This window comes from Aethalodelphis obliquidens, unplaced genomic scaffold, assembly GCF_003676395.1.
Source record: "Aethalodelphis obliquidens isolate GAN/ISIS:26980383/991018 unplaced genomic scaffold, ASM367639v1 scaffold27, whole genome shotgun sequence".
NCBI classification, from domain to species: domain Eukaryota; kingdom Metazoa; phylum Chordata; class Mammalia; order Artiodactyla; family Delphinidae; genus Aethalodelphis; species Aethalodelphis obliquidens.
The window spans coordinates 12,027,687-12,041,670 of NW_020837971.1; positions in this window are offsets into that span (position 1 = coordinate 12,027,687).

Genomic DNA, 13,984 nt, shown 5'->3' on the forward strand with positions numbered 1-13,984 from the left:
AATAAAAGAATTGCTAAGCAAATTTTGATACATCCACTCAGAGAAATGTTGCATACCCATTACGGATTATCATTGTGAGATCTATAGAAACAGAAAATAATTATGGTATTTTTAAAGTGAAAGTCACTGTAAAATGTTACATACATATGTGTACAAATTATGTAAAAAATGTTTTTGCAGATAAAAACTAGAAGATTATTCTCAGATATGGTAATGTATTAATGTAGTAGGATTAGAGGGTTTTTTTTCTTTTTCAGAACTTTCTTTTATGTCATTGTGCTGTTTTAGAATAAGAAAAGTAAAATATTTGGAGAAGTATTAGCTTTTAAGAAAAAGAGCAATGTGTACTTTATCCTGAAAATCAAAATCTGGAAAAAAGGCAAATACACTTAATTCAAAACAGTAGATCAGAAAAAGATCCCCAGACTACTATCTGGTAAGGGGGAATACAACAACAAATCAGGAAAAGTTTATTAAGTATATAATTTTTTCCAAGTATATCAAAAAAGCCATTCCTATTTGCCTTTAGTGCATTTTCTGACAGCCTTTGTAAGGTTTTACTTCAGCTGATACTAACAATCACACCAACTGTAATTGGAGTGGTGCCTCAAAATGTGGGTACATTCTTGGTAGCATGAGTAAACTGGCTTCCTTAAAAATCTCTGGGACTGCCTTCTCTTAACAAAATAAAATAAAACAAATAAAAATAAAGTCTATTGAATTTGTTACAGTATTGCTTCTATCAATCAGTTCATAAAATTGGGACTACTATTAGCCCAATTGAGTTATTTTGCACTCACTCCTAGGGGAAACCAATACCATACATATAAATCACTTCTACACAATATACAATATCCAATAATAAGACCCTCAGAGCCTCAAAAAATTCAATGAGAAGTGACTGCTAAATTAAATACATTTGAAAGAGAATATATATTCATATAATTTCTTTGTTTCTCGATTTGATTGTGGCAATAACTTTGGATAAGTTTGCCATTATTTTGTACATGTTAATAAACTGTATGCATATAAGCTGTCTACTTTCCAAAAGAGATTTGAGCCTCTTAGTTTCCAAGTCTGTAAAATGGAGGTTGATTGTTTCTGTAAGTATCACATGCCATAATGTATGAAAGTACAGTGCTTACTAGGTTTTGAGCACCTGGTAGGCACTCGATAAAGGAGAGCTAGTACCCTATGGTGGCTAAGCATGGCAGCCCTGAAGCCAGATTGTCTGCTTTGAAGCACAGCTCCATCATTTGCAAGTCACTGCCCCTTACTGTGCCTGTTTCTTCATCTATCAAATATTAGTGCCTGTCATAGGATTATTGTAAAGAATAAATGAATTTGTACAAGTAAAGCAGTTAGGACAGTGCCTGGCACATATTCAGTGCTCATGACACATTAGCTATTATTATATTTTCTCCTGAGCATCATGCCTGCAATTTACATAAACTGCAGCAAGAGATTCAACTGTCTTTGGGCAACTTTAGTTATCATGATACTCCGCCATGACTCAGGCACAGCCAAGCTTCCCACTGACATAGCTAGAGGTCATTAGCATGATTTCTCCCTATGTTATTTTAAAAGAAAAAGAGAGACAGAAAGAAGAAAGCACTTCTAAACATTTTCAAATATTAGTATAAAATTATACTTTATAGTGGTGATGATCAATGAAGTTTTTGGAAATTGGGGGATGGGTGGAGCACTTTTTTGGTTGCCAGAGTGATGAAGGAAGGGCGCTCCTGGCAATAGTTATGGAGAGGAGATGCTGTACATCCTGCACTGCCCAGGTCAGCCCTGCAATAAAGAATTGTCCTTCAGGGACTTCCCTGGTGGCGCAGTGGTTAAGAATCCACCTGCCAGTGCAGGGGACACGGGTTCAATCCCTGGTCCAGGAAGATCCCACATGCCACAGAGCAGCCAAGCCCATGTGCCACAACTACTGAGCCTGCGTGCCGCAACTACTGAAGCCCATGCGCCTAGAGCCCTTGCTCCGCAACAAGAAAAGCCACCCGCAATGAGAGGCCCGCTCACTGCAACAAAGAGTAGCCCCCACTCGCCACAACTAGAGAAAGCCCGCATGCAGCAATGAAGATACAATGCAACCAAACATTAAAATTAATTAATTTTAAGAAAGTCCTTCATCCCTCAACTTTCAAATGCCCCAGGAGACATTCATGTAAATGAAGACTCTGTTTGTAATGATCTAAGCCTAAAATCTAACTATATTTTAACTATAAACACAAAGTATTTTTTGTTCTAAAATTATTTTTCCAAATTATAAAATAATTAGGCTCTTTGTAAAATATTTAAACATTACAGAAACATTGTAGAAAATATTATTTAAGAAAAGTAAATCTTCCATATTGCCACCAGTTATGGACTGAATTGTGTCCCCCAGAAATTCATGTTGAAACCTTAGCCCCAAGTACTTCAGAATGTGACTGTATTTGGAGACAGGGCCTTTTAAGAGATGATGAAGTTAAAATGAGGCTGTTAAGATGGGCCCTAATCCAATCTGACCAAGTACCCTTATAAGAAGAAGAAATTTGGACACACAAAGAGACATCAGACATATGAGTGCATGCACAGAGGAAAGACCATGTGAATACACAGCAAGAAGGCAGCCCATCTGCAAGCCAAGGAGTGAGGCCTCAGAAGGAACCACACCTGCTGACATCAGATATCTCATCTCCAGAACTATGAGAAAATAAATTTCTATTCTTTAACATCCGGTCTGTGGTATCTTGTTATGGCAGCCCTAGCAAACTAATAAACCACCCCTCCAGATTCTTCCAGAATCTTTCTATGCACATCCTAGCAAATAGCACAATTTTATTTTACAGAAATTCATTGTTTCAACAGATCTTTATTGAGTACCTACTATATTCAGAGAGGATTCACTGGTGTGCAAAACAAATCCCTACTGAAATGGGATCATACCAAATATACTAAAAGCAGCTTTATTTTTTCAATTAAATTCCATCTGTGTCAGTAATGATAACTATAATTTACTAAGTGCTTTGTAATCTCCAGGCACTGGGGTAAACACTTTGCTCACCACGTGTTAGAGTACACCCTGTCCCTCCAAGCCAAATGAGATGACAGACTTGAAAGCCCTTTGGAAATTCTGAAGCTCAAGCTCCATATAAAGGATTTACCCGCATCTGCGGCCTTCAGAGATTCACTGACTAGTAGCCATCAAGCCTGGAAAGAGCCTTAATAAGCCAGGGATTCTAATAACTGTGCATGTGAGGAAACTGAGGCCCAGTGAAAATGGCACCTGTCGGGGCTCTTGGCTGTGATCAACAAATTGACTCTGGACAGCAGAAGCCAAAAGAATAATTTCTTGCAGGATCTTGGGGAGCCAAGGGAGAACCAAGCTCGGAAAGTTAAGGCAGGGGGCAGCAGCTCCCTCAGCTACTACTGCCCACTTGGACTCTCGGCAACACGGCTGCAGCTGCCGATAATCTATAACTACTCCAAGGTTTTGTCTAGTCCCTTCTAAGTCCCAGGCAAGAGTGTCCAATTAATTGTTCTGCCAGGGACAGGGAGAGGGAATATCTGGTACCTTACACTAGGAGGCAGAGTCATGTCTCCCAGCAAGCCTCACCTTGCGGGGGGACCCCCAAATCAAGGAAGGAGACTCAAATGCTGGGCACCCAAAGGGCCAGTGTCCACTACAGAGGGGGAATTCAGGACTTGAAGTCTGCTGTCCTTTTAGTTCAGTCTTTTCTCTACAACCCTTTTCTTTACCTTCCTTGTGCCCTGGTTTCTTTAAAAACGTGAAATATCTGTATTTGGGGCCAGGGAGGTGTACAGTTTAACACACACTGATCTTCTGGGGATACGACTACTGTGTTATAGAGGGAATGTTGTACTATGTTGTGTTTGGAACTCTGCCAGTTGATAACACTGTTCCTGGTATCAAGTCACCAATGTAACTCACCTGCCAGGCTGCCCCTTGCCTGAGTCAGACTCCTCTGTTATGCCTTAGTGGAGTTGTGCCCAAGCATTTACATATCAAAATACAGATTCTTTTGCTGTTAATATTCTTCGTTTTATTTCTCCTTTATATTATAATTAGGGCCCTATCATAATTTTTTTTTCTTTTTTTTTTTGCGATACACGGGCCTCTCACTGTTGTGGCCTCTCCTGTTGCAGAGCACAGGCTCCGGATGTGCAGGCTCAGCGGCCATGGCTCACAGGCCTAGCCGCTCCGTGGCATGTGGGATCTTCCTGGACCGGGGCACGAACCCGTGTCCCCTGCATCGGCAGGCGGACTCTCAACCACTGAGCCACCAGGGAAGCCCCTTATCATAATTTTTTTAATTATGTGAGTAGGTAAGTTATCTATAAATTTCACTTCAAGGTAATAAAGGAAGTATTACAACATATTAGTTCTGGAAAAGGCTGTTGTGTCTAAAAAACACTGCTTTAAGGATAAAAACTTAGAATAAAAATTTAAAAACACTAACTTCTGTATGTATCTTCCTCACTATTTCTTTTTTAATCACTGTTAGTTTCGTTATTTCATTTTCTTGGCTAATTGGCTCCAATTTATCTCAGTCTCTGCTCGTTTCCAAGACTTTTAAAAGCTCCAAACCGCTATACTTGTTCCTTAGAGATGTTAAAATTTCTCCAAACTTTCTTTTACTCCAGCCTAGATTTAATTAACACATTACTGTGGACTTCTTGGTTTTGAAAAGCTGGTGTCTCTTAGTCCTTTGTACATGTAAGGAGTCCATAAGCTTGGCAAAGCTTGGAAGAAGGAAAAATTATAGCTACCCCACCTACTATACAGCAGTGGCAGGAATTTCCACAGTGTTTCTTTTCTGATAATAATAGTCTCCTCTGAAAGGAGAAAGCTTCCCCACTTATATCAAGTATGTGGCTATTTGGTTAGAAGTTGTTCACTTATTACATCCATTTACTTGATCTTATTAACAGATTAAACAAGGCTTCCTATCTGTTCCCTTGCCAGCTTCTGATATTTAAAGAAATCACACTCTGTTTCTAGAATTTACTTTAAAAATTTAAACAGTACACAATTTTAGTTTTAGTTTAAAATAAAGGGCTTTTATTACAAAAATAAGTCACTTGTAATTTTAGAAGCAATAGAAACAAATTTACCTTTTAAATTGATGAACACTGAAAAGAGATAGCAGTAGATGAGTTCCTATGTAGCTTTCTATATAGCTAGCTCAGTAACCTAAAGAGCACATGTAGTTTAGAATCTGAAATCTAAAACTGAAGCTGCTTATTGATTTTGTTTTTTTAATATAAATTTGTTTATTTATTTTTGGCTGTGTTTGGTCTTTGTTGCCACACGTGGGCTTTCTCTAGTTGTGGCGAGCGGCGGCTGCTCTTTTTTGTGATGCACGGGCTTCTCATTGCAGTGGCTTCTCTTGTTGTGGAGCACAGGCTCTAGGCGCATGGTCTTCAGTAGTTGTGGCATGCGGGCTCAGTAGTTGTGGCACGTGGGCTCAGTAGTTGTGGCTCATGGGCTCAGTAGTTGTGGCTCACGGGCTCTAGAGCGCAGGCTCAGTAGTTGTGGCGCACGGGCTTAGTTGCTCTGCGGCATGTGGGATCATCCCGGAGCAGGGCTCAAACTTGTGTCCCCTGCATTGGCAGGCGGATTCTTAACCACTGTGCCACCAGGGAAGCCCTGCTTATTGATTGTTGATTGAACATTCTTAAACAAACAAACAAAGGAGTGCTGGTGTTCCAAATCTGAAATGTGTTCTCCAGCTGTGACATCAGTTTTGCAGTACCTGGGTTGCTTAATTAGAATCAGCAGTATTCTAACTTATTGATGTATATAAAAGTACTTACAGATAAATTATCTTTTTTATGTAATTGGGGATCCCAAATCGTATTGGGTCTTAGTAAAAAAAAATCCCCATATCCGTCAGGGTGTATAGCTCAAACCCAGTCCTTAGCTGTATGAGAAATCCTATTTTCTCCTCCATAGCTGTTAACCACCTTGGCTCAAATGCCCCACTCCTCCCCAACCCATCCCACACCCCCTACTCCACCCCCAGCCCTGGAGTAATCTCTGTGACTCCCAGACTCCTGAGGAATGCTGGTGTAACAAAAGGTCTGTTTCCGACCTATCCAGTAAGGTGACTGTTAGACTTAAATACCTAATAGGTAGTAGTATTATTACGGCCTACTCTCTCTTAAAATCTTGTCAGTGATTTAGGTTACTTCCTGAGCTCCATGGAGAGACAGAAATCTAATGTCTAATAAAAGATAAACATATGGAGTTAATCATTTGCTTATTGTTTGGATGGATTTTCCAAAAAGAATCAGTGCAGATATATTTGTTGGTGTGTATCCAACACTGTCCTAGTGGGGGGAAAAGTTTCCTTTAGCTGAAACCTCAATCATGCTCAGAGAAAGCTGTAAAATCCATGGATTTGAACTTCCACTGCCTTAAAATTTTTGCCTGGGCTATTGGAATACCCTCTGAACTTCCCTCCTTACTTCCCGTAGCTCCCCTATCCTCCACAACATTGCCAGACGGATCTTTCTAAAACACAAGTTTGATCTCATTGTTCTCTTCCATGTCTACTCACGACTGAAACAACGGTCCCAGCCTTCATTTCCAATGTCATCATCCTTCAGATGACCTCATACATCAATGATAGTAACATATGCTGTTTCCTAAATACTCCATGTCCTTGTAAGTGTTTGTTGCTGTGGCTGGGATGAAGTTTTTCCACTGTCTCCTCCTTTAAATTCAACTGAAGTATCATCTCCCGGAAACCATTACTCATTCTCCCAAGGCTAAGGTAATAACTTTTTCCTCTGTGTTTCCCTGGTACCTCCTACATACCACAGATTGTGTTACAGTGATTCCTCAGTGTTGCCCCATTAGCTTGTGAGCTCTTTGAAGGATTGAAAGATTTTATTAAAATCTGGCTCCACAGCATTCAGTACAGTGCTGGACACATAGTAAATGCTCAATAGACATGTGTTGAATGAACAGCATTCCACAGGATAATTCTTTTAGTTCTCCCACATTCTAAATGAGACTTCCCTAAATTCATCCAAGTGCCTTTTTTTCTGGGGAAGGGTGTCTTGAATGTCTATGAGGATTTTGTCCTCCGTAAATGTATTAACAAATAAAGTGACACAATCAGTCTGGTTTATTTAGGTCTCTTGAATTTAGTTTATATGACTCAGTTTGCCAGAACCTGGTTACTCTGATTAAACAGAAGAAGGAGAATTCCTGAACACAGAGTAGGGGCCTAACAAGTATCCAAGGGAACCCACAAAGACATAGGCCTTGTGGGAACATTCGGATGACTGTCATATTTTTCTCTTACCTTAACTTTCATTTTATTCTATCCCTGGAATCTTATCTGTTTGGAACTGATAGATATATAGATACATCTGGGATTGCTTACTGGTACATGGTTTTATTTTTATTTTCTTAATAAATGTATTTATTTTATTTATTTATTTTTGGCCGCTTTGGGTCTTCGTTGCTGTCTATGGGCTTTCTCTAGTGGCGAGCGGGGGCTACTCTTTGTTGCGGAGCGTGGGCTTCTCATTGCAGTGGCTTCTCTTGTTGCAGAGCAGGAGCTCTAGGCGCGCGGACTTTAGTAGCTGTGGCATGTGGGCTCAGTAGTTGTGGCTCGCGGGCTCTAGGGTGCAGGCTCAGTAGTTGTGGCACACGGGCTCAGTAGTTACAGCACGTGGTTTCAGTAGTTGTGGCTCATGGGCTCTAGAGCGCAGGCTCAGTAGTTGTGGCGCACGGGCTTAGTTGCTCCACAGCATGTGGGATCTTCCCAGACCAGGGCTCAAACCCGTGTCCCCTGCATTGACAGGCGGATTCTTAATCACTGTGCCCCCAGGGAAGCCCCAGTGCATGGTTTTAAGTGGCCGCCATTCTTCGACTATTCTGTTCAATTATTGCCTTAGCTGTTTTCTTAGTTATTTGTAGTGTGTGATTGTTTCTATTTTTATTTTTGTTTTGTTTTTGGTAAATCATTTTCCAGATTGGAAACAATTTAGCTATCGCTGACTCATCATCTGGGGTTTAAATGATTTTCTCTTTGACATTTACTGATGTAAGGAACTGTTTTTGGTCATTATTCTTTCATAATTTTTCTGGATGTGTTGTTTAAGTATTTCTTTCAAATGTAAAGGTAGTAATTTTTTCTATCTTTCTTTTGTTTTAGTGTATTTTATTCATACCTATGACCATAGTACCTAGACTAGTGTTTGGTAATGTTTACTGCTTAATAAATATCTGTTCGATGAATGAGTGAACATTTTAAATCAAATCCTTTTCTTTTTTTTTAATCTCCCAGTTCCTAGTACCGGTTGTAATACACACATAAACTGATTTTTTTTTTTACTGAAATCAATAAAATGCTTATCATGCTTTTAATAAAAATAAAACTATTAAAAATGTGTTCTCAACAGTCTCTTAAAGAATAAAATTTTGAAGTAAATTGGCTCTTTCAGTCTCAGTTACATGATCTGAAATATTTTTTAATGTGAAGATAGAACTCTGCCTTTAAATTTTTATTTCTTAACCACTGCTAATAAAAAAATACTATTTTTTTTAAATACTCTATTTTGATCACTAATTCTGTTATGAGGCTTTGTGTTTTTCATAATTAAAGGTAATTTACTTAAGTACCTGACATCTCTGTTACAAAATACTCTCCTGTTTGCCAGGAGGCCCCAGGAGACCTATCAAGGGTAATTCCAGGATTGCCATGGCAGTGTCTACAGCAATGACAAAACCACTGCAACCAGTCAGCATTTAGGGAACTGCAGCCTTATTTCAGGAAGCCACGCTCAGAGGCAGTAGGCAGACAATAAGGTCACACATCACCACAAGACACCAAGGTGATGACTCACCAAAAGTCCCCTTCCAAATCTTGGGTCTTAGAGGAAGAAAACACCTGACATGCCTCACTAATAAAATATGTATGTATTATACTTTACAGAATGTGATTGTAGAAGCAGGAAACACAAAGGAATATAATTTCAGTACAGGTTGAGCTCCACCAACATGAAAATCATGCATATATAAAGGAATTATTATTGAATATATACTATATATTTAAGTATTTAATATATTAAGTATTTACTAACACGCTGTACCAAACACTATAAATCACAATAATACTGTTAAGATTTCCAACATAACTTAAATTTTAATTATTTTCCTTACTGGAAATACTTTAAAAGAAATTATCATCATGTACACTAATCTCATAGTGCTGTCATGGAATCAGATGATAAAATAATGACACTAATTGAACACGCAAAATATGTCAAATACTGGCTAAGGGTTTTACGTGGACTGTGTTATATTATTCTCATTAAGTGAGATATTATCCCTATTTTATAGATAAATAAAGAGCTAGGAAGATTGAATCCATATCTGCTGGACTCCAAAGCCTGTCCCCTTAATTACTATGATCTTTAGCACCATTCCCTCAGGGCTTTACAAGGGAGTGCCCACAGAGCTTAATAATACACTTTTTATTGGCTGCCTTTCCTTCCCTCTCTTCTTCCATCCCAACTTCTCTACCATATTCCCTGGTATCACCTAAATGTATTTGTTTTCTAGGGCTGCCATAATAAAATACAACAATCTGGATAGCTTAAACAACAGAAATTTATTTTTCACTTTCTGGAGATTAGAAATCTGAGATCAAGGTGTCAGCAGATTTAGTTCCTTCTGAGGCCTCTCTCCTTGGCTTGTAGACAGCCACCTTCTTGCTGTGTCCTCACATGGTCATCTCTCTATGCACACACATTCCTGCTATCTCTCCACATGTCCAAATTTTCTCTTCTTATAAAGACATTCATCATACTGGATTAGAGCCCACCATAAAGACCTCATTGTAACTTAACCAACACTTTAAAGCCCTTATCTCCATGCAGATTACATTCTGAGGTGCTGGGGATTAGGACTTCAACATACAAATTTGGCAGGGGACACACAATTCAGCACAGAACATTACCAAATAAACTACTTCAACTGAAACTTCTTTCCAAGTTCAGCTTTTTGGCAAGCACAAACTACTGCATAAAACATGAAGGCTACTGTTTGCTACATAGTACTAAATATTTCTTTAGCATTTTTTGTAGTGCTGGTCTGCTGGCAATGAGTTCTCTTAGTTTTCATTTATATTAAAATGCCTTTATTTCACTTTCATTCTTGAAGGGTATTTTTGCTCGATGTAAAATTTTAGATACTTTTCCTAGGTATAAAATAGGTATAAAGTTCTAGTGTTTTCTTTCTTTCAGCCCTTTAAATATGCCATTCAGTTGCCTTCTGGCTTCTGATAAGAAGTCAGCTGTCAATTATGTATCATTGCTGCCCCATTCACAATGTACTGTTTTTCTCTGGCTGCTTTAAATATGTTGTCTTTAATTTTGAATTTCAGTGGTTTGAGTATGATGTGCCTACATGTGGTTCTCTTTGTACTTACCCTTCTTGGTGTTTGCCGAGTATCTTAGATATTTCACCAAATTTGGAAACACTTTGGCCATTGATTCTTCAAATTTTTGGTCACTTATTCTCTCTCTCTCTCTCTCTCTCTCTCTCTCTCTCCCTTTATGGGACTCCAATTATAATGTTAGACCTCTTAATATTGTGCAAAAAGGCATTGCGGCTCTGCTCATTTTTTCCCCAGGCTTTCTACTGTTGTTACAGATTGGACAACTTCAACTGACCTATCTTTAAGGGTACTAATTCTTTCTTCTGCCATCTCCATCTGCAGTTAAGCCCATATGGTCAAATATTTTATATCAGATATTTTAATATCTAGGTCTAGAATTTTCACTTGGTTATTTCTTTTTAATTTCTGATTCTCTGCTGATATGTCCTATATATTCACCCATTAAAATTAAATTTTCTTTTACATCCTTAAGTATAATCATAATAATTGCCTTAAAATCCCTGTCGGCTAATTACAACATATGAGGTATCCTGGGGTTGATCTCTTGATTGAGCACTGGTCACATTTTCCTGGTTCTTCTTTTGTATAGTAATTTTGGACTGTATCCTGGACATGGTGAATTAAATACATTGCAGAGACTCTAAACTCTGTTTTGTTCTTCTCAAGAATATTGATTTTTGTTTTAGTTGACAATTAATTTGGTAGAACTCAACCTCCAAACTCTGTCTCTCCATGTTGGGCAGCAGCTGAAAAATCTGTTCAGTTCTTTTAGCTGTATATAGTTTGCTTGGATTCTGCCCTGCACATACACAGTACAAGATTGAGCCAGATTTTCAGGCACAGTTTATACTCCTAAATTGGGGGTCTCTTTTTGGCTCTCTCTTTTCTGTAATATTCTCCTTCACATTTTCAGCTATGGTTGCTCTAAGTATTCACTCTGAATACTTATTTGTAAGGTTACAAATTTCTGAGCCTTAGCTTCCTATATGGTGCTGCCTGGAGCCTGCCCTCCTGTAAAGAGTTATAAAAAAATGGAAAACTCCCCAACATCCTTCCTTTCTTCCAAGTGTTGATTACCCTCCAATTTCTGCCTGCTTTGGTCACTTTTCAATGCCTTCCTATAGTTGTTTTCTTATATTTTGCCCAGACTTTATAAGTGTTACTTACGGGATGGTTGGTCTGATACAAGCTACTCACCATTAATGGAAGTGGAACCGTATTTCCTCTTTAACCAAGAAAAATCTGCTCCATATCTAGACATCTGTATTGTATTCATTTATACCATCCCTGTTGCTCCCCATCAAAACATGTTTGTTTGTTTGTTTTTTTTGCAGTACGCGGGCCTCTCACTGCTATGGCCTCTCCCGTTGCGGAGCACAGGCTCTGGACATGCAGACTTAGCGGCCATGGCTCACAGGTCCAGCCGCTCCGCGGCATGTGGGATCTTCCCGGACCGGGGCACAAACCCGTGTCCCCTGCATCGGCAGGCGGACTCTCAACCTCTGCACCACCAGGGAAGCCCCCAAATATGTTTTGAATGTTTTTTATCTTTTAGAGATAAACTTTTTAGAAAGTGGACTGCCTTGGGACTTTCCTGGTGGTCCAGTGGGTAAGACTCCACGCTCCCAATGCAGGGGGCCCGGGTTCAATCTGTGGTTAGGGAACTAGATCCTGCACACGTGCCGCAACTAAGATCCTGTGTGCTGCAACTAAGACCCGGCGCAGCCAAAATAAATAATTAATAAATAAATATTTTTTAAGAAAGAAAGAAAAAGGACTCTCTCCCTTCTCCTCTTCTGGTGCTCCTATCTCACGTCTCTGTTGAAAAGAAGCTGTCAAGTTACTTTTTCTCCAGAATCTCCCTGTTAATAGGACAGCTACTTGTCCTGACTTACCCTTCCAATTCTATTCCTGGGGATGAGTGAGTAGAAACATTATAGACTGGGGATTTTTTTTCTAAGGTTGAGGAAGTACCTTGGAACATTTCCAAGCATTCCATTCAATTATTTTCTTTTTGTTGACGAGGATATTTATATAGAATGTTTCTGGAGGGTTGCACAGGAAATTTCTGAATAAAGGGGATTTAAGTTCACATCCAGTAGCACAACCATGAAAGGAGAAAGGATTATCACCCCAGGCCATGTTCCAGAGGAGATGGAGAACACCACAGAGGGGCACAGCCAGGCCACACGGTCAACTCAATGCAAGAAACCTTTATATACCAAACTATGCTGGTCTTGGTGGGGAAAAGACATTGGAGCACACTATAAATGTCTTTTTAAAACAGCTTTATTAATATATAATTTATATACCATATTATAAATATTTAAGAATGAGTAATATCTGAATAAGTAACTACTACTATATTACAGATGAAGAGGGAAATGGTGCCCTCACCTCCTACTCCCAAGTACAATTTTTGGAGACACCCTCAGACCTACTGAAAGCTGTTCTGTGGTAGCAATAAACAGATACACGGGAGAATTCAAGCCTGGAATGATAGGTTTTAAAGATGGAAAGAGCAGAAATTCAGTACTCAAGGAACTCATTTAGAAACTGCCTTGCATCAAACCCCCCTGAGATAACAAGGAAACACCTGTTTTTTTCTGGTCAAGTCTGTATACAGCATATTTCTTTCTCTAACTCAAGCAGCTATGTTCCTGCCCAGTTGTTAATTTTCTCCATTGACTACATATTTTTCTCGATGTCTGGCCTTACTAGTTGAGCTTGAAAAGACAAAGGCAGTCACACATGACTAAATTCTCCATCACCAAAATGATACTTCTTTTAGAGTTTGCAAAAGAGAGGCACTTTTTACTCGGAATATTTAGGAGCTGACAAAACAAAATCTTACCAGCTGCAGCAATCCGTAAGCCATTCCTAACAATAGTTATTACTCATGCAGTAGCTTCAAAGTTTCCATCTCCTGGACCGCTTTCCTGACCTCACAACTTGGCTTAGGTTGTGACTTACATGCTCCCTGTGCACACTTGGACCCTATAATTTACCACATTGCATTGAAATGGCCCACTTCCTTACTGTCTCCCCCTTCAGACAGTCTGCTCCTGGAGACAGGCCCTATCTCTCATTTCACTTTGTATCCTTGGCCCTTACTTAGGTCAGCACTTGAAATAAAATAGATACTCAATACATGTTTGTTGAATAAATGAATGATAGTGCCCAAGGCACAGCTCATGCAGGAATATTAACATTGTGTTAAACAAACAGGCCATGTCTATAAAAATTTCACAAGAAAGATTTTATTAACAAATCTGAATCTACATCACTGGCATTTACCTCCTTTCAGTTTGTGCTTCCAATGACAATTTGTATGTAGACTCTTAAAAGATATTTCTGGGATAACTCATAGTAACTGTGCCAGTTGCCATTATTTAACAGATGGGAAACGCAAGGCTTGTCACTAAAATGGAGTCACTTTTGAACTGTAGCTTCTTCACAGTAGAAAGGATCCTATTAAAGTCTTTAGAAATATATATTTTTAAAATTTAGTCTAGATACCCTTTGAAAAAATGTACCTCTGATCA